Source organism: Capra hircus, chromosome 1 (assembly GCF_001704415.2).
Source record: "Capra hircus breed San Clemente chromosome 1, ASM170441v1, whole genome shotgun sequence".
Lineage (NCBI taxonomy): Eukaryota > Metazoa > Chordata > Mammalia > Artiodactyla > Bovidae > Capra > Capra hircus.
Window position 1 is genome coordinate 141,559,934 of NC_030808.1, and position 20,589 is coordinate 141,580,522.

Here is a 20,589-nt window from a genome sequence, read left to right on the forward strand (position 1 = left end):
GCTGAGTCACCACTGAGCACCTATGCTGTGCTGGGCATGCAGCGGACACGGGTGAGGAGCATAACCAGGAAGAAGGTGTGGGCTGGGCGTATGCTCCTGAGGGGAAAAGGGAAGGACATCTGCAAGAAGTTCGATGACAAGGGAAGAGAGACGGTGACAAGAGTGTAGCTTCTAGGGGCCAGCATGCTGAAGAAGGGGTTTTTCAGTGCAAGAAGTCTTGAGCAGCCGTTGAGGGTGGAGCCAGCCGAGAGAGTATTAAATTGTGTCCTGCTAAGAGATATGTCCATCCCCTAAGCCCCAGTATCCGTGAATGTGACCTTATTTAGAAGCAGGGTCTTTGCAGATGTAATCAAGTTAACATGAGGTCATACCAGATTAGGATGAGCTCTAAACCCAATCAAACTGGTGTCCTTAAAAGGAAAAGGAAATGTAAATACAGACACAGACAGCGGGAGGACAATGTGATGAGACACCTGGAGGAGACGATCACGTGAAGATGGAAGCAGATCTCAGTGAGCCCTCTAGAGCCAAGGGACATGGGGGACTGCTGTCACCGCCAGAAGCTAGGAGACAGGTTCGAAAGGAAGCCTTCAGATGCAACTAGCCAGCCCGGCCCACACCTGAATCTTGGACCTCTGGCCTCCAGAACTGTGAGGAAATAAATTTCCGTTGGTTAAGCCACCAATTCGTATCATTTGTCATGACAACCACAGGAAACATACATACACGAGTTAAACAGATGGGCTCTGACATCTCAGAACTGGACACAAAAATCAGATGTGACCTTGTGGTCTGAGCAAAGGGATGAGAACAGGCTACCCCTCTCTTCCATGCTCACCCCTGGGGCAGCAGGGACCTGAAGAATTCCTTGGGGGGTGGGTGTGATATCTGCTGGAGAATCTCCTGTCCACTACCAAAGAAGGTATGTCCGAGGAGTGTCAGAACAGGATAGGAAACCTCTGTCTGGTCAGAGAAGCTCCCTAAAGCAAAGGCAACTCCTTTGCTGCCTAAATACCAGCACTTAGGTTCCCCTGGGAAAGAAAACAAAAAGACTGCAGAAAACAGCAGGGAAAAGAGCGTTGGGTGGACGGTTTCCATTTTCCCAGGTGTCTGCGTCACCAGTCCAACATGCTGGAACCCCTCATTTGTTACCGGGTGGCTGACTGCACAGCCATAAATCCACCTGTACCAACCCATAAACCTGCCAAAGCCAGGAGGCGACTCTAACTTAGTCACGTAAGCCTGTGCTCAGATGTCAGCTGGCTCAGTGGCCAGGACCATCGCAGCCACCGGACACAGCAAAACGGAGAATCTCAGGCCACCTAGGGTGCCTGCCCTGACGTCCACATAGCTGGGTTTGGGTTTCCAAAGCCAGCTCAGAGGGAGTGTTCAGATTTTCTCCTGAGAGGAGAGTTTGTAATTTTTATGAAGATGATTATTCCTTCCTGTTAAATTATTTTTTATAACATTCTTTTAAAAGTCAGTGTTGCAAGCCTTGTGTTTGTCACCACACCTCTTCCCATCTCCCATTCCCTCCCCATTGAGTTACTTCCAAATGTCTTAACTGTTTTATTTTTTAATCTTTACCTTCACATTTTTACCTGACATGATTACTACACTATTTCTTGTTTGTTCGTTTTTTCCATTTTAGCTCACTTATTAAAGTACCCTCCACCATCCTCCATACACTCTCAGACTCTTCCACACTACTTATCATCTTCACAATTATATCTCAATCTTTGGCCAAATCACTGTTTAGGATTGGCATTACTATGACTCCATAAATGTTGCAAGAAAGTCTCTTACAGCACTAAGATACTCTTTCTTTTCTTGTGCAAAGTTTTGTTCCTCCTGAAGTTAATTATTGACTCTTTTTTTTTTTATACACTTAATTTTTTATGTACTGTGGACCGCTTGGGCTTCCCTAGTGGCTCAGATGGTAAAGAATCTGCCTGCAGTGTGAGAGACCTGGGTTCAATCCCTGGGTTGGGAAGATCCCCAGGAGAAGGGCATGGCAACCCACTCCAGTATTCTTGCCTGGAAAATCCCATGGACAGAGGAGCCTGGCAGGCTACAGTCCGTGGAGTCGCAAAGAGTCAGACACAGCTGAGTGACTAACACACATGCATGGACCACTTCTTCCCCAATGTTAGAATCCGACAAAGCTGAAAACTCACCCAACCAAACCACGCACATCAGGTAAGCATGCTTGTCTTGTTTTGTTGTTTGTTTTTCCAGTGGAGACATCCTGTCTGGAGCTCCCTGTCCTCCCATTTGTATCTGGACTGGCTGACTCTTTGGCTGTGGCATAGCTGTCCTCCCCAGAGTTCCCTTCAACTTCAATGAGAATGTCTTTACATTTTTCTGTGCTATATACAGTGTGTTCTGGGTCCCATGTCTTTCTCTTTCTAGGTTTATTTTCTTACTCAAGTGAAGCACACCCTCCTGTAGCTTCCTAAGAAAGGATGCATGTGGGGTGCAATTTTTAGTTCTTAAAAATGTTACATATTTTCAAGCATCTTTATTCTGTCCTTTGTTTGACAGTTTGTATAGATAAAGAATTCCAAGTAAAACTTTTTAGAATTTTGAAGGCATTGCCCCCACTGTTTTCTGCTTTCCAGTGGTGACTGCAGCCATGAAATTAAAAGCGCTTACTCCTTGGAAGAAAAGTTATGACCAACCTAGATAGCATATTCAAAAGCAGAGACATTACTTTGCCGACTAAGGTTCATCTAGCCAAGGCTATGGTTTTTCCTGTGGTCATGTATGGATGTGAGAGTTGGACTGTGAAGAAGGCTGAGCGCCAAAGAATTGGTGCATTTGAACTGTGGTGTTGGAGAAGACTCTTGAGAGTCCCTTGGACTCCAAGGAGATCCAACCAGTTCATTCTGAAGGAGATCAGCCCTGGGATTTCTTTGGATGGAATGATGCTAAAGCTGAAACTCCAGTACTTTGGCTACCTCATGCGAAGAGTTGACTCACTGGAAAAGACTCTGATGCTGGGAGGGATTGGGGGCAGGAGGAGAAGGGGACGACAGAGGATGAGATGGCTGGATGGCATCACAGACTCGATGGACATGAGTCTGAGTGAGCTCCGGGAGATGGTGATGGACAGGGAGGCCTGGCGTGCTGCGATTCATGGGATCGCAAAGAGTCGGACATGACTGAGCGACTGAACTGAACTGAACTGAACACTGTTGAGAAATTCTGACGCGTTGAATATCCCAGTGTTTTTCTTCTATAAATGTTTAGAATTTTTTAACCCCTTGTGTTTTGAAATTTCAACATGATGCTCCTTGTTTCATGTTCTATTGAGAAACTTGGTTCATGCTTTCAATCAGGAAAATCATGTCCCGCAATTCCAGTGAATTTATTTGCATTGTTTCTTTGGCAACTTTTTCTTCTGTTAAGCAGCAATCTTCATTGTTGACCCAGAACAACCAAAAAGCAAAATAAATAAAATTTTTTAAAAAATAAACAACTCACAATGCTAAGTGCTGGTGAGGTGGCAAAGCGAATGAAGTTTGCATAAATCACTGACCAGAGCACAGAATAGTATAGCCACTTTGGAGAACAGGCTGGCAGTTTGTCTCTCTCTCTCTCTCTCTTTTTTTTTTTTGGTTGTGACATGCAGCTTGTGGGATCTTAGTTCCCCAAGCAGCGTCCCTGCAGTGGAGGTGCAGAATCCTAACCACTAGACTGCCAGGGAAGTCCCAGATTGGCAGCCTTCAGTGCAGGAGACCTGGGTTTGATCCCTGGGTTGGGAAGATCCCCTGGAGAAGGGAAAGGTTATTCACTCCAATATTCTGACCTAGAGAATTCCATAGACTGTACAGTCCATGGGGTCACAGAGTTAGACATGACTGAGTGACTTTGATTTTTACTTTCAGGATAGAGTTAAATATAGACTCACCAAATGACCTTGCAAGCCTAATCTTAGATATTCAGCCAAGAAATAAAGACTAATGTTTACAGGGACTTCCTTGGTGGCCCAGTGGTTAAGAATCCACCTTGCAATGCAGGGGACTAGGGTTCAATCCCTGGTCAGGGAACTAAAATCCCACATGCCACGGAGCAGCTGACCCCTCATTGCACTAGAGAGTCCATGCACCACAATGCAAGATCCCACATGCTAGCAACTAAGATCTGATGTGCATGCATGCTCAGGCCTGTCTGCCTGTTTGCAGCCCCACAGGCTGCAGCCTGCCAGACTTCTCTATCCATTGGATTTTTCCCAGCAAGAATATTGGAGTGGGTTGCCATTTCTTCCTCCAGGGGATCTTCCCAACCAGGGATTGAACCTGTGTCTCCTGCACTGGCAGGTAGATTCTTTACCACTGAGCTACCTGGGAATCCCTTTAGGACCTGATGCAGCTAAATAAATAAATATTTTAAAAATAAAACTAATGTTTACACCAAAACTTGTATGCAAATATTTATGGCAACTTTATTCATAATCACCCCAAACTAGAGACAAACCAACAGTCTGTCTATCAGCCGGATGACAAGGAAGACACTACAGACATGTACATGCAACAACATGGACTCAACGCAAATGCATTATGCCACGTGGAAATGCCGCATTCAGCAGCCACATCCTCCCAGTGGAAGTGGGAGGTTCCATTGAGATGGCATTCTGGAAATTCATTCAGTGGAGACTGGAATGGTCACTGGTTGCCAGGGGCTAGGGCGGAAGCAGGAGGCTGACTGTTAAGGGGTAGTGAGGGGTTTGGGGTCGTAGACGTCTGTTCTAGATTGTGTGGTGGTAACACAACTGAGTACATGAGTCAAAACTCGTGCAGAACTGAGTTTTACTCTATGCCAGTTGTATCCCAATAAAGTGTTTATTGCTAAGTCGTGTCTGACTCGTTGCAGCCCCATGGACTGTAGCCCACCAGGCTCCTCAGTCCATGGGATTCTCCAGGCAAGAAGACTGGAGTGGATTGCTGTTCCCTTCTCCAGATCTTCCAAACCGATGGATCAAACCCGGGTCTCTCCCATTGCGGGTAGATTCTTTACCATCTGAGCTACCAAGGAAGCAGTTGAGGGACTTCCCTGGTGATCCAGTGGGTAAGAGTCCACCTTGCAATGCAAGGGACGATCCCTGGTCAGGGAACTAAGATCCCACATGCCGTGGAGCAACAAAGCCCATAGGCTGCAACTACTGAGCCCACGTGCCACAACTAGAGAGTCCATGCATCAAAGAAAGATCCTGCATGCTGCAGCTAAGACCTGAGGCAGCCAACTAAATAAATCAATTTAGCAAAATACAATATTTCTGTTACTTTCTAAAAAATAATAATATATAAGTTGAAGTCAGATACACGTGGGAAGTGCACTCACACTGATTTGTGAGTCCTTGAGAGGATGAACAGTCAAGGTCCTGAGCCAATGTCCTGCAGGACATTATCCAAGAGGATTCTCCTTCCCAGCCTTTTTCCAAGTGACAGGATTGACACACGTCACCCTCGATGATACTGACAGTCTGTGATCTGCAGGAGGTTAGGCCACGCCCTCTCTAGAGGCGGTCCCAGGCAGCAGTCACCTTGCTTGGCATTTATGTTTCTTTGCAGAAGGCGGACTCCTCTACCAGCTTCGTGGACTGACTCAGGTCTTCTCCAGGCCAGGAAATGAGGAGGGCGGACAGGATGCCTGTGGTCCACACCCTCTGGGAAAGGGCAGCTCCCGCTGGGGAGGGACATTGAGTCCCTAACTGGGGAGAGTGCGGCCCCCACCCACAGGGCCTGATGCCAGTCAGGGGACCATGGCCACCATCATGAAGGCAAACTCTGGTTCAGACTCAGACTGTGTCCATTTCACGAGACCACTTGAAGGAGGGGTGCAAGGTCTCCATGTGCAGCAGGGGCCTGCAGAAGAAGACAGAAATTGGCATGCTTCCTTCAGACCCTCGCCCTTGGCCAACAGGGTGCCAGGGGGTCAGAGCCCGGTACCAGCCAGGATCAGAGGATCAGAGTGTGGCAGGGTCCAAGGCCCCCTGCTCAGTTCCCACTGCAACAGCCTTCCAGGTGTTTGCCAAGCACAGTTAGGAAGGTGACTCACTCAGCCCACGTGGGGGATGCTCACAGAGAGCACAGGCTGCCCAGGAAGGTGCCAGAGCACGTGGGTACTCTTCCTCCTCTGGCTCCACTGGGAGGCTGCCAGGAGGGCCCTGCCCTGCCCCCACCCCATGCAGAGGATGCCCCTGGGCCTACTATAGGCCAGTCCAGCTGCTAAAAATAGTCCCAGTCTGCAGCCAGAATCAATAAACACCATCATATTTTCCACACCAGGCAGCAGCACAGATTGACAAGGAAATCATGGTGACTTTCCTAGTCTTCCCTGCGCAGCCTGCCCGCGGCAAAGGGGAGCTTTGTGAACAGTACTGAGGCCCCTGAATCTCACACTGTGGCTCCAAACGCTTTCCAAAGATAGGTCAGGCAGGACCATGGTGCCCAACCTGGGAGAGGAGATAGCCTCACACTTTTTTTCATATTCTGTGACATTTAAACCATGCGTTTCTTATTTCTAAGAAGACCAAATGAATGACAACGTAGATGAAACAAGTCTACAAAGGGATGGTTCCCTGGTTGGGGCGCTAAGATCCCACATGTTCCGGAGTAACTAAGCCTACATGCCACAACTAGAAAGCACCCATCACAAAGTTAAAAAATTAAAAAATAAACAATAAAAAGAAAGTATATTCAGTTTCTCAAAAGTCCTGGTTGATGTGCAACCATTTCATAAATAAGAACATAAAATCAGGTATAATAGTACTCCTTGATCAAGGTACTATTTAAAAAGCTTTCTTCCTCCACGTTTGATGTGTTAATTCCCCCTATTGTTTCCTAGGACTGCCTTAATATTGTTGTTGTTTAGTCTCTAAGTCATGTCTCACTTTCAGACCCCATGGACTGCAGTATGTCAGGCTCCCCTGTCCTTCGTTATCTCCCAGAGTTTGCTCAAACTTATGTCCATTGAGTCACTGATGTTAGCTAACCATCTCATCCTCCATTGCCTCCTTCTCCTCTCGCCTACTATCTTTCCCAGCATCAGAGTCTTTTCCAATGAATCAACTCTTTGCATTAGGTGGCCAAAATATTGGAGCTTCAGCTTCAACACAGTCCTTCCACTACATATTCAAGGCTTATTTCCTTTAGAATTGACTGGTTTGATCCCCTTGCCATCCAAGGGACTCTCAAGAGTCTTCTCCAACATCACAGTTCAAAAGCATCAATTTTTCAGCACTCAGCCATATTTTTGGTCCAACTCTGACATCCGTACACTACTACGGGAAAAATAAAGTACCACGAACTGGGACTTGGACCACAGAAATTTACTCTTAGCTCTAGAGACTAGAACTCCAAAATCAAGGCATGAAAAGAGCCACGCTGTCTCCGAAGTCTCCAGGGGAGGGTCCTTCCTGACCTCTGCCAGCATGTTTGCCATCCTTGGCTGGCAGATGCATCTCCCAGTCACATGGTCGTCTTCTCCCGTGTCTTCTCACTGCCTCCCTCTGTAGCTGTCTGCCTCTGTCTAATTTTCCCTTTTTAAGGATGCCAGTCATATCAGGGTAGGGTCTACACAATGCCTCATTTTCTTTCATTTTTTTAAAAGGCTGCTATGTTGCTGTGCTCAGTTGCTCAGTTGTCTAACTCTTTGCAATCCCATGGACTGTAGCCCACCAGGCTCCCTTGTCCATGGAATTTCCCAGACAAGAATACTGGAGCAGGTTGCCATTTCCTCCTCCATGAGATCTTCCCAACCAGGGATCAAACCCCTATGTCTTGTGTCTCCTGCATTGGCAGGCAGATTCTTTACCACCGTGCCACCTGGGAAGCCCCTTTTTGCAAATAAATTGGTTAATTCCAGGTGGTGTAGAATTCAGGATAGAACAAAGACTAAAGAACACACTCTGGCAGGAATATTCTGGGCTGGCTAGGAATGGCTGAGAAGTCCTAAGGACAAGATGAGCCAGTATATGCTTTTTTTTTCATGCAAGTTAATTAATCAATGGACAATAGGTTCCAAGACAACACTTCATTCTATTATCAGCTCTAGGTGGCAACAGACGTTATGGCAGGACATCCAGGTGTTTAAACAAGAATGGAATGAAGGATCGTCATTGCCTTAGGCACAAGGAACAGCTTACTTTTTGCCAGATTTCATAATTCCACCTGTGGTCAAGCGGCCTTTCCCCACAGCTTTCGCTTTTAGCTCCTAGAGTTTCTTCCGCTCCTCCTCCTGTATCTGCTTGAACTCCTTATCTCGTCCATCTTCTTGGCTTTCTTCTTGGGCTGCTTCAGGGGTTTCTTCTTGCCTCCTTCGGGGCCCGACATGGCGCCTGCCATGCCTCATTTTCTTTTGATCCCCTCTGTAAAGACCCTGAATCCCAATAAGGTCATGTTCTGAGATATAGGGGATAAGAACCCCAACATGTCTTTGGGGGATCACATAAATAATCCATAGCACTGCCTAGCTTCTCCTGGAGGAGCAGAGGTGGGAGAGGGAGGAGAGACATGAGGGAAGATGTGGAGAGAAGCCTAACCTGCTCTAGGCACGCCCACTTCACTTTCGTGGTTTGCACCCATAAGACATGCAGCGCAGACAGAACAAAAGAATTAAAACGCAAAACCAGAGCACAGACCCTGATGGCGCCAAAGACACAGTGGTGAGAACATCACCTGAAGAAGTGGTTTTTTTGTTGTTGTTCAGTTGCTAAGTTATGTCCAACTCTTTGTGACCCTGTGGATTGCAGCATGCCAGGCTTCTCTGTCCTTCACTATCTCCCAGAGTTTGCTCAAACTCAGGTCTATTGAGTTAGTGATACTATCTAACCATCTTATCCTCTGCCTTCTCTTTTTGCCTTCAATCTTTCCCAGCATCAGGGTCTTTTTCAATAAGTCGGCTCTTCCCATCAGGTGGCCAAAATATTGGAGCTTCAGCTCCAGCATCAGTCATTCCAGTGAATATTCAGGGTTGATTTCCTTTAGGATTGACTGGTTTGATCTCCTTGCTGTCCACGGGACTCTCAAGAGTCTTCTCCAACACCACAGTTCAAAAGCATCAATGCTATGTCATTCAGCCTTCTTACAGTCCAACTGTCACGTCCGTACATGGCTACTGGGAAAACCATAGCTTTGACTATATGGACCTTTGTTGGCTGATGGCTTTTTGTGATTTGTCTCGAAAGTGTTTGGGGTCTGAAGTCCATCCAGTCTGGGTCAAGTTTCAGGTGGGGCAGTAGGTCATGGGCCCTGAAATGGGGCCTGGGGAGACCCACCCCCTGGCAGGTGGCCTCTAGTGACTTTCCCAGGAGAAAAGAAGCATGGTTCAAAGTTACACGCGGCCTGTTCCTGACTCTGTGGATGGAGCACACTGTTACCGTCTGTGATGCAGTGAGTGGGTCCTTTCAGCAGCACCATCTACGTTTCACAGCCCATGAGGCTGCCAGCCAGGTCTCAGGCTTCGGAGGTATCGGCTGCCATGAGGCTAGGAAGCCTCAACCTTAAAACCTGGTACTGGAGAAAACACGTACAAGGCTGTCTGTTGGGGCCTGTCTGTCCTCCCTGTGCTGACACGACTCAAGAATCACATGATGCTTTGGGTGCCTCTGTTCAGGAGCAGCCTGGGGATGGCAGGGGTCTCAGCCTGCTAGACTCTGGTTAGAAATGGTGACATCTGAGTGTCAAGGCAATGCCATCTGTTCCCAAAATTGGACTCAGCAGGATCACGGCTGATCCATCCTCACAGTCCATCTCCCAGGTTTCTCTCTGGCTTCCTCTTGTGTCCTCTGGGAAGGCACCCCCCAGGCTCACCAGGAGCAGTCGTCAGCCCCTGGCTCACCCGTGCAGGGCCTGAAAGAGGGCCCGTGGGCAGGCGTTGCTAGGAGAAGGCCCCAGAGAGCCCCAGCAAGGGGAGGAAGAGGGTGAAACTGGAGGAGGAAATACACTGCAAGACACAGGGGAGGTGGGTCAAAAGGACTTGGGTCCCCTGGGCATCAGAGTTGTCAGGTGAGGCCAGACAGGGAGCAGCCTTGCCCGTCCACCCCTGGCTCCCCTAGTCAAGCAGTCACTTCCGCATCTCCTGGCACCACCTGCATGCCAGGTGGGCTCCATGTGGAGAAGCCAGGGGCAGGAAGTGAACAGGGTTCCCCCAGACCTGCTCCCACAGCGGCAGCTGGGACCTGGGGCACAGGGCACAGGAGGCGTTGGGCATACCAGTCCCCCACGACATTCCTTCCCTGCAGGGGCAGAGATGGTAATAAGCGAGTGGGCAGGCCCTGCAGTTGAGTCTGGGTCCTGGGAACCGGGCCTCAGCCAGCAGGGGAGGCCATGGAGAGCAGTTGGAGGCAGGGCAGGGATGGGGAAGGCCACCTTGCCTCCACTGACTCACGGAGGCAGGAAACACTCCTCTCTGAAGCCATGGAAGGCCCCAGATCTGTGCCCTACATCACCAGCTGACCTCCAGCTGGTGGTAGAGGGCTTCCTGACCAGCCCTCCCAAATGAGTGCAAACTGGGTGTGAGATGATGAAAACATCCATTTATTCCATACCTGCTACGAGGCTGGGACTCCTTCTGTAGTATTTTATTGACTGTCTGGGATCCTGCAGGGCAAGCATGTGTGGGCCCCATTTTTGAGGAGGACCCCAGGGCTCAGGGGGGTTGGCATCAGCAAAATCCACACAGCAGGCGTGAGGGTCGGAATGCAGGGCTGTCCACACCCTCGTTAGCCAGGCCTAGGTCACCTTGCTCTGTCGACACACGGCCAGGACCCCAGGAGAGGGAGTGCCCTGCAGGAAGACTTGCAGGGGGCCCTGCCATGGTGTGCGAGTGTGTGAGTGTGCGCACGTGTGCATATGCATGCAGTGGGACGAGGAAGAGCCACACACCCTCAGAACTGCCTGCTTTGGTTCTCATTCAAACCTACGCAGGGGAAAAAAACAAAACCAGGATGCCCAGTTAAACTTGCACTTGGATGTCAGATAAACAGATATTGCATACAATATACTTAAACCAATAAATTATTTGTGTTTATCTCGAATTCACATTTAACTAGGTGTTCTGAATCTTACCACTGGCTCTCATGGGCTGTCAGCTGGTCTATTCCTTGCATTAAATACCATTAAATACCATGTTTTAAACATTTAGAGGGGTTTCTGTATAGTGGGATGCTGAGTTATACTCAGGGAAAATAACCTGGACAGAAATACACTGAATTGTTAATAGCCCTTATCTCTGGTTAGTGGGCTTACAGACGGTTTTATTTCCTTATTTATACTTTTCTATGTTTTCTAATTTTTTCAGCTCACATCTACTTCACAGAAAATATTTTAATGACTCCAGTAACAATTACTCTCTCCTCCTTGGCACCTGAGTCCAAAGGGCAGATTCTGTCAGCATGGGGGAGGGGATGGAGTGGACTTTGGCAGCTGCGGGTCCCAGGCCATGTGAATAATTAACCCTCAAGAGGGAGTCTTGAGGGGCTGATGAGGGTCTGAGTGCCTGGAGAAATGGGGCTGTGATGAGAGCAGTGATTGGAAAGAGTGGTTCAAAGGCAGCTCACGAATTGGCCACTTTGGATGAGAGGACTGTACAGGGGGCCGCCCTGCCAGGTGCAAAGGCTGCTACCCACCTGGAAACAAGGAAGATTCAGGATGCTCTCTGGTGGAGAAGCTAAACTGCACCCACCAAGGGGCACACGTGCAGTAGGAACGCCACTAACATCAGGTACAGAAGCATACTCCCTGACAAAACTTCCGCTTCTTCCTAAAAGAAAAACGAAGATCACAAGACCAGGTGTGGATTACAACCTCTTTTTTTTTTTTTTTAAGGAAAGGGCGTGCATCCATCCCCTTAGAAAAGAGTCGCAAGGCTATAAGCAAAATGAGAACTTGTCCTCTCTGGGTGCCTCTGCAGACTGTCTGCAGGAAATCAGGAGCTGAGAGGTCCCACACGCAAGCCACGGGGTTGGGGGGCGGGGGTAGGCATCCTTCCAGGGGGCTGTCTTCATGCAAAGCCCATCCTTCTGCATCTCCGGGCAAAATACTCCTTCTGCCATTTGAGACATCCATCACTGTAATCAGTGCTTCTGCTATAAATCTGTCACTCTGTAATCTGATACATTCTTTATTGCCTACACACATCCCATAGCAGTCATCTAAAACAGTGATGTATTTTTCACTTGCTGGCCAAAGTCAGCCAATAAAATGAAAATTGCTTGTTTGTTATTCACTTCACAAATTCAGGTAGTTGATCCAGGCATCATAGAGTTCGTTTTTCACTTATTTCCATATTAACCTTACAATTACAAACAAACAAAACAATAACTCTCTGTACTTGTGATATAATTCAATAAAAGACTTCAGAGTGGGTATCCTGAAGCTCCAGCTAGGTCCTGGCCCCTGGCTAAATGCAGTGGGCACCTCCTTCCAGATTGTGCCAGGTGGTCTGGTGGCAAAGCCTCCATGCTCCTAGTACAGGGGCCCTGGGTTCGTTCCCTGGTCAGGGAACTAGATCCCACACGCCACAACTAAATATCTCACATGCCTCAACGAAGATCGAAGATGCCATGTGCTGAAACTAAGACCTGGCACAGCCAAATAAATAAATATTTTTAAAAGAAAAGTGTGGGGCAGGATCGCAGAGCCCACCCCTCGCTCATTCCCCAGGGCCTGGGGAAGAGAAAGCCCTGATTGATTCAGTTCTTGCTGGGGTGTCCACTCCTGACAAGGGGTTAAGCTTACCCCTTCAGAACTGCTTGGGCCAAATGTGAGTGTGTATGTATGCACGTGAGTGTGGTAGGGGAGGCAGGCCATCCACCGCAGAGAGCAGATACTTCAGGAAGCTCCCTGCGCCTGTTTCCTTTTCTTTAAAGTGCTTGAGTGTCGGACAGTGGCTGTGTGACTCTGTTTTGTCAGTGATCAGGAAGGTGAAGTCACCCACGGCTTCTGGACAAGGCGATACAAGAGCTGTGAGAATAGAAGCCCTTTGCCACCTGCCCCTCCCTGCACTGGGTGTTGCCCTAGGAGTATGTGATTCCTGGAACCCCTGCAGCCATCTTGTCACTGTGGGGAAAGCCAAGAAAATCTCACCAACCCAGTGCCCTCCCTCCATAGCTCATGAAATGATCGAAGGCATTGCTATTAACTACGCTTCCATTTTTAAAATGCAAAAAAGCAAAAAATGCAAAACCAATATTTTTTAAAATTAAAAAATAAATAAATAAAATGCAAAAAAAAAATTTTTTTAAAGAAAGTTTTGCTTTAGCTTCTGAGAGTTAGAGATTCTATTATTTATGACCAAAAGCACCCTATAACTACAGCCATTCTGTTGACAGACAAATAAATGGTCAGGAGGCCAGCTTAGTCATCTGCGTAGAATTTGGCTGAGACCTGTTCTGACACCTTTCTACTCAGGTACTATAAATGAAAACTTTGCCCCTTGACATCTCCCCAGCTCCCCGTTATCACACGACTATAACCTTCTGTGTGTGAAATGATTCCTGGTTGCCATGGGGACCGGGACACCTGCAGTGGAAACAGACTGCACAGTGAGGTTGAAGGTCAGTCTAGGAGTAGGGCGTGGGAAGGCAGATTCTCCTGGCCCTTCTCTTTAATGGCCTAATTGTTATTTCGCACACAATAGTCTAATTATTTCCCTAAGGTTGGGGACAAGGGCTTGCCTGGAACGACTTGCTGAGCTGTCACAGGTCCCGTCCTTCGGACTCCTACTGTGCCTGGCAGGGGCTGGCAGCCCCCATAGCAGAGGTGGACGCTGGCTTAGCACCCCTGGAACAGCAAGGGGGGCCAAGGGGAAGCTGCCCTTAATCTCACCCTCCATAGGACTGGACCTGGGCAGCACGGCTGGAGGTGTAAAGGTTCTATTTATAGAACTCTCCAACCTGCCTGCCAACCTCCAGGTCTCACTGCAGGCAGGCAGGTGGGCAAGAACACTTATGAGATGCCCACTGACTTCATCGTCCACCCCGCTGCTCTCAAAGCAGGAAAGGCTCTTATAACACTTCCAGGACCAACAATCAGGCCTGGTTTGGTTTCATCTGACCCCTATTCTTTCATTCAACATATATTTATGGAGCATACTGCTCTGCTTTCAGGCGGGGATGCCTATGGTGGGCAGAATAACCCCCCCTCCACCCTTCTCCACCCAGGGTTGATGATGATCCTGGCCCTGAGACCTGTGTCATTTCTTCTGGCAGCAGGGACCCTGCAGCTATGGTTCAGGTAAGGATTGTGAGCTGGGAGACCATTCTGAATTATCCACATGGGCCCAACGTCATCCCAGGGGAAGAGAGTCAGTGAAGGAGACCTTCAGGGAAGCAGAGAGGGAGGGATGTGATGGCTGGCTTTGAGGCTAGAGGAAGGGGCCAGAGAGCCAGGAAGGTGAGCAGCTTCTAGAAGCTGGGAAAGGATTCTTCCCCAGGATTTACAGAAGGAACCTCCCTGCTGCACTTGACTTTATCTCAGCCAGGCCCCCATCAGACCTCTGACCTCCAGCACTGAGAGCTGATAAATGCAAGCTGTCTTAAGCCAAGTGTAACAGCAGCCACAGGGAACCAGCCCAGTGGCCTCTCATTGACCTCCAACCCCAGATCCCACTTCCTCCCTGTGCTTCACACCTTCCTCCTGCCACCTTTAAATCCAGACTTTTCTCTCCCAATACAGCCTCTGATCAAACCAGTCCTAAAGGAAATCAACCCTCAATATTTATTGGAAGGACGGATGCTGAAGCTCCAGTACTTTTGCCACCTGATGTGAAGAGCTGACTCATTGGAAAAGACCCTGATGCTGGGAAAGACTGAGGGCAGGAGGAGAAGGGGGAGACAGAGGATGAGATGGTTGGGTGGTATCATGGACTCCATGGACATGAGTTTGAGCAAACTCCAGGAGATGGTGAAGGACAGGGAAGCCTGGTGTGCTGCAGTCCCTAGGGTCACAAAGAGCTGGACGTGACTTAGCAACGGAACAACAACTCATATACCACATAATTCACTCATTTAAGGTGTTCAATGCAATGGCTTTCAGTACATTCACAGAGTTGTACAACCATCTCCCAGCCATCTCCACGGTCAATTTTAGAACCTTCATCACCTTCAAAAGAAACACTCTACCCTTTCAGTAACACCCTGCAATTCCCCTCAGCCCCAGGCCCTGGAAACCAAAACACTTACAGTTTTTCTATGTCTGTGCCTGTTCTGGGCATTTCATATGAGTGGAGCCGTGCAACACATGTTCTCGCCCTTCTTTTCCTCCTCGCCACCTCCAACCCTCCACTGCTTCCTGCACCCACCTGCCTGGCACTGTCTTCTCTCGATGGGGCAGTGGGGGGAGGGCGTGTCACCTGTTATGAGTGTTACTGTTGCCTGTTTTGGTGGTTGAGGGAGAGGTGTTGGGGAGATGCTTTCACCGTTTCCTTCAATGCAGACACTCTGGAGAGTCCCACAAGTGAGGCAGGGCATTGTCCTACTGGCCCCAGTCACACCTGCATGTGGGGAGGACTTCCTGGAGAATGTGGCCATGACTGCGTGGAGGAGGAGGGAGGGGGGGAGCAGGCCAGCCAGGAAGCTCCAGGAGGAGGGGCACGGGTGTGTAAGAGGGGCTGCCAGCCCTTCAGGGGGCAGGACAGAGGCCCAGAATGGTAACTGGAAGTGGGGCTGGACACAGGCTAGAGGGAGCGGCCTTCATGGGGGCAAAAGGAGCACTGAAGGGCCTGGGGGCGTCAGGCCTGGGAAGGAGAGTCAAGTTCCTTTAGAGGCCGCTGGCCCCTGAAGGGAGAGAAGACAGAAGGTAAGATGGAAGGAGGCCTGGAGCCTCCCAGAGGGACATTCCTGGCTGGTGTCCTGAATTAACCTCAGGAGTTAATTCATGCTCAGAGCACGGAAGAGGCCAAAGTTCCTGTCAGGTGCCCTGGTGAGCACTCACAGTCACCTAACAGAGTCCTCTGCACTTTGCACCCGGGACCACAGGGACTCCAGCCAGCACACCCCCGGCAGCCCTCACTCTCCCAGCTCCCTCCTGGGCGCTTTCTGGGTTCTGGCTCCACCCCAGGTGCCTCACCACTGAGTGCCACACCCACTGGGGGTACCTGCAGATGGACCCAGGAGCCCCCACACCTCCCCCAACGTCCTTGGTCCCAAGCGGTGCCCAGAGACAAGAACAAGATAGCGCAGCACGTTGTCTTTGTAATGAAAGAAACGTCAGCTCTTTGTTAATGGTCATGACCCTGATGCTGGGAAAGATCGAGGGCAGGAGGAGAAGGGGCAACAGAAGATGAGATGGTTGGATGGCATCACCAACTCAATGGACACGAGTCTGAGCAAACTCCAGGAGACAGTGAAGGACAGCGAAGCCTGACAGGCTGCAATCCATGGGGTCCCAAAGAGTCGGACACAACTGAGCAACTGAACAACAATAATGACATCTGTGGGTTGCAGTAAAACCTATACAATAAACTTACTGGAGAGAAATCCAAAAATTGAACTATTTAAAAACAAACTTTTTTGGGGGGATAAGTTAACAGTTTGAAATTAGCAGAAATATATATATGCTAATATATAAATTACAATATACAAAATAGATAAACAGCAACTGTACAGCACAGGAAACTATATTCATTATCTTATAATAATCTTTAATGGAAAAGAATCTGAAAAAGAAATATATATATATATACACAAGAAAAAATTTATATATAATATAAAACTGAATCGCTGTGCTATACACCTGAAACTAACACATTGTAAATCAACTATACTTCAATAAAACAAAAAAACAAGAAAAAATTTAAAATTTAAAAGATGGAAACAAAATTTATACTCTTTAAAGAACCAAGAATTACTAAGAGGATGTTATGTAAGTAAGGTTGCCAGATAAAATGCAGGGCACCCAGTTAAGTGTGAAATTCAGATCAGCAACAATTTTTTAGTATGACTAGTCCCTGATAGTTCAGTTGGTAAAGAATCCACCTGCAATGCAGGAGACCCCAGTTCGATTCCTGAGTTGGGAAGATCCACTGGAGAAGGGATAGGCTTACTCACTCCAGTATCCTTGGGCTTCCCTGGTGGCTCAAGTGGTAAAGAATCTGCCTGCAATGTGGGAGACCTGGGTTCGATCCCTGGGTTGGGAAGATCCCCTTGAGAAGGGAAAGGCTACCCACTCCAGTATTCTGGCCTGGAGAATTCCATGGACTGTATAGTCTACGGGGTCACAAAGAGTTGGACATGACTGAGTGACTTTCACACATACACACAGTCATAAGTAATAAAGTATAAAAGTATAAACATTTGTGAGCTATTCATCATATTTTGTAAGTCCCATGCAATATTTAGGGTATACTTGTGCTAAAAATTATGAATCATTTTTAAAATTTCAAACAGAACATTAGTAAAATTGAGAATTGTACATTTTAATAAAAAATTAATAAACGATATTATGGCCAACTTTTTATTGTAAGTATGTCTTGTGCAATATTGGAGTATTAAAAAGTGATCTTGGGCAATAGCTCCACCACTCTGGAGCCTCGATCGTTTCATATCCAAGGTTGCAGTCCAGCATACACACTCCCATCCCCACTTAATCAGGATTCTCCTTGTCCCCTGGGAGTGATGATACTGACCTTGGTTTTAACCAACATGGTCAGGGAAGTTGGCCCCTGGCTGTGATGCTCTGACTCAGGTCATCCTGGAAGCCCCCCTCTAAGGGGACTTGGGACCACAGAGCTGAAGGTCAAGGGAGAACTGGGTTGTGAGAGAGGACGATGGGGAGGCCACCCCAGGAAGGTGTGTTCAGGTAGGTAGAAGTGATGATTTCCTGTGGCAGGTCCCAGCAGGCCATTGCTGCCTTTGATGAATGAAGGAAGAATGTGGCCAGATCAGCAGAAGCGGTTTCCTGTGACTTGGCCTCCTTGGCGGCGCTGTGATTGTCTACATTAACCTTTTCCCTCCTGCTGTTTCATCTCCAGAGAGGATGCATGGTCCAGACCCCTAGTGGGACTGCCAGGCCACCCTGCATCCCTGGGGAAGCCAATACCTTCAGTCTTATTAGTTTACCTGGATACAGGTGGGGACAGTGACATTCACCCAAATGAACAAGATTCCATGGGAACCTGGTGATGCTGAGGGGGCTCCAGCACCCAGGGCTGCTGGTAAGGGTGAGGAGAATGTGGTTTCATTCTATGTATCAGCTGGGCTGGACCATGGTGCCCAGATATATGGCCAACATTTTTCTAGAGGTTACTGTGAGAATGCTTTTGGATGAGATCAGCATGTAAATTGGTGGACCTGGAGTAAAGCAGATTGCCCTTTGTGGTGTGGGTGGGCCTCACTCCATCAGTCAAAGAACCCAATAGCACAAAAGATTGCATTCCCAAGAAGAAGAGGGCTGCTGCGACAGATGAGGAGAAGGCAATGGCACCCCACTCCAGTACTCTTGCCTGGAAAATCCAATGGACGGAGGAGCCCGGTAGGCTGCAGTCCATGGGGTCGCTAAGAGTCGGCACGACTGAGAAACTTCACTTTCGCTTTTCACTTTCATGCATTGGAGAAGGTGATGGCACCCCACTCCAGTATTCTTGCCTGGAGAATCCCAGAGACAGGGGAGCCTGGTGGGTTGCCATCTATGGGGTTGTACAGAGTTGGACACAACTGAAGCAACTTAGCAGCAGCAGCAGCAGCAACATATGAGCTTTAGACTTCAGCTGGGTCTCCAGCCACCTGGTCTACCGCATAGGATTTGGGACTTGCCAGCCTCCATAATCTCATGAGCAAATTCCTCATGATAAATCTCTTAATTTCCACATTTCCACATCCACTGTTCTGTTTCTCTGGACAGATGTGACAAATGTGGGGCACATCAGGCCTGCTCCCTCCCCCAAGACGAAGAGAAGCTGACAAGCATCAGACACACAGCTCCCAGGCTCGACCGGGGCTGGGAGAAGCCTTCTGGAGGGGCCAGATTTGGGCCAAACAACTGGCAGAGCTCCCCCAGCTCCTCCGTCATGGGCCAGCCCCACCCCTCCATCCCTGACATGGCTATGGCCAGGGCGTGGAGATCATTACTGCCACCACCAATAATCCCCAGGAAACTCCACCCAGCCCGGCACCCACACAGGGTTCCACAACAGCCAGGCCTCCTCTGACTCCTTGGGAGCATCTCTGTTTTGCTGCTTCAGAGTTGCTCCAAAGTGCAGCTCTGGGGGCCCACAGCCTGAGACTCCTCTGCCTCAGGAAGATGTGTCCTGTGAGTGGATGGTCATGCACGGGTCCTATTGTAGAGATTTCCCTGGGGACAGAGCCCTGCCAGCCAAGATGGAAATGGTGGAGGGCAGGGCGGGGTTGGGGGCCCCTGGACAGACTCTCTAGCCTGTGAGGCCTGGTCTTAGGAGCTCGTCCAACTTGTTGGGAGGAGCCCAGGATGGCTCACTGCCATGCTGGGGCCACAGTGTTCTAAGCTACTGCCTAGCTGACTCCAAAAAGGGGCAGCATGGGCTGCTCCCCATGTCTCCACAGCCCCTGTTTCTGACCAGCATCCAGATCACTCCCAGCACACCAGCCCATGACACACCTCAGTCCATTGTTCCCACCTGCAAGGGGTTTCCTGGTCTCCCTGACCTCCCAACACCATCACCTAGTCACCTGAGGGCTGACTCCCCAGGCAAGGAACTTCCAGGTCTCCTCCCTCCCCTTCTCTTCTGGGCCGGCTCCCTCTATCTCCCACTGTCCTCTAGAAGGTGAGCAAGTGTCAGAGATGCTAGAGGGCTTGGTGCCCTTTGTGACCAGGAGAGCAGGAGGTGACCCACACTGCTGGGTGGGAGCTTGGTCTGTGCAAACGATGGAGGAAGTGAAGGAACAAAAGGTGGACTGAACGGATGCCTTAGTCTGACATGTCCATGCTGCACAGCCTCATTACATCTACAAAAGAGACGCAGTGAATCATAAAACAAGCCAGAAGTCAGTGTAAAAGAAGGACGCACCAGGCACTGCCCAGGTCCTTAGCGGGACCAGAAGAGGAAAACGCAAGCAAGTGGCCCCTTGCTGGCCTTAGCTCAGGACCTGGCAGCTGCAGGACTTGCTTCTGTTGAGCGACCTTTTTTTTTTTTAATGTATTGAGATGAATACACACAACATAAGATTAGTCATGTTAGAGGCAGTTGAGGAAACATCTAACACATTCACAATGTTGTTTCAACCCCGTGTTTCCTTCCCTCCAAAGGAAAACCCTGGAACTCTCAGCAGTTTCTTCCCAGCCCTCCCCCGAGGCCTGGCCACCACATCCAGGACATTTCCTATCCATGGAATCTACAGTATGTGACCTTCATGTCTGTTGTCTTTCTCTGGATGTAGTGACTTAGAGGCTCACTCACGTGGTAGTGGGCATCCATCCTTCCTTCCTTCCTGGATAACACGCTACTGTGTGGAGATGATACACTGGGTTGATTCAGGTGCCCACAGATAGACCCTGCACTCTTTCCCCCTTGCTGGTTGTGAACGAGCTGCTCTGAGCACAGGTGCATTTGCTCTTCTCTGAGTCTCTGTTTGCAACTCTTGGGGTGTAGACCACCAACAGTTCACAGTTC

At 49.0% G+C, this 20,589-nt stretch overlaps 1 pseudogene; it reads right to left on the bottom strand.

Annotated features, from left to right (window-relative positions):
• Nucleotides 8,146-8,336, bottom strand: LOC108636434 (annotated as a pseudogene).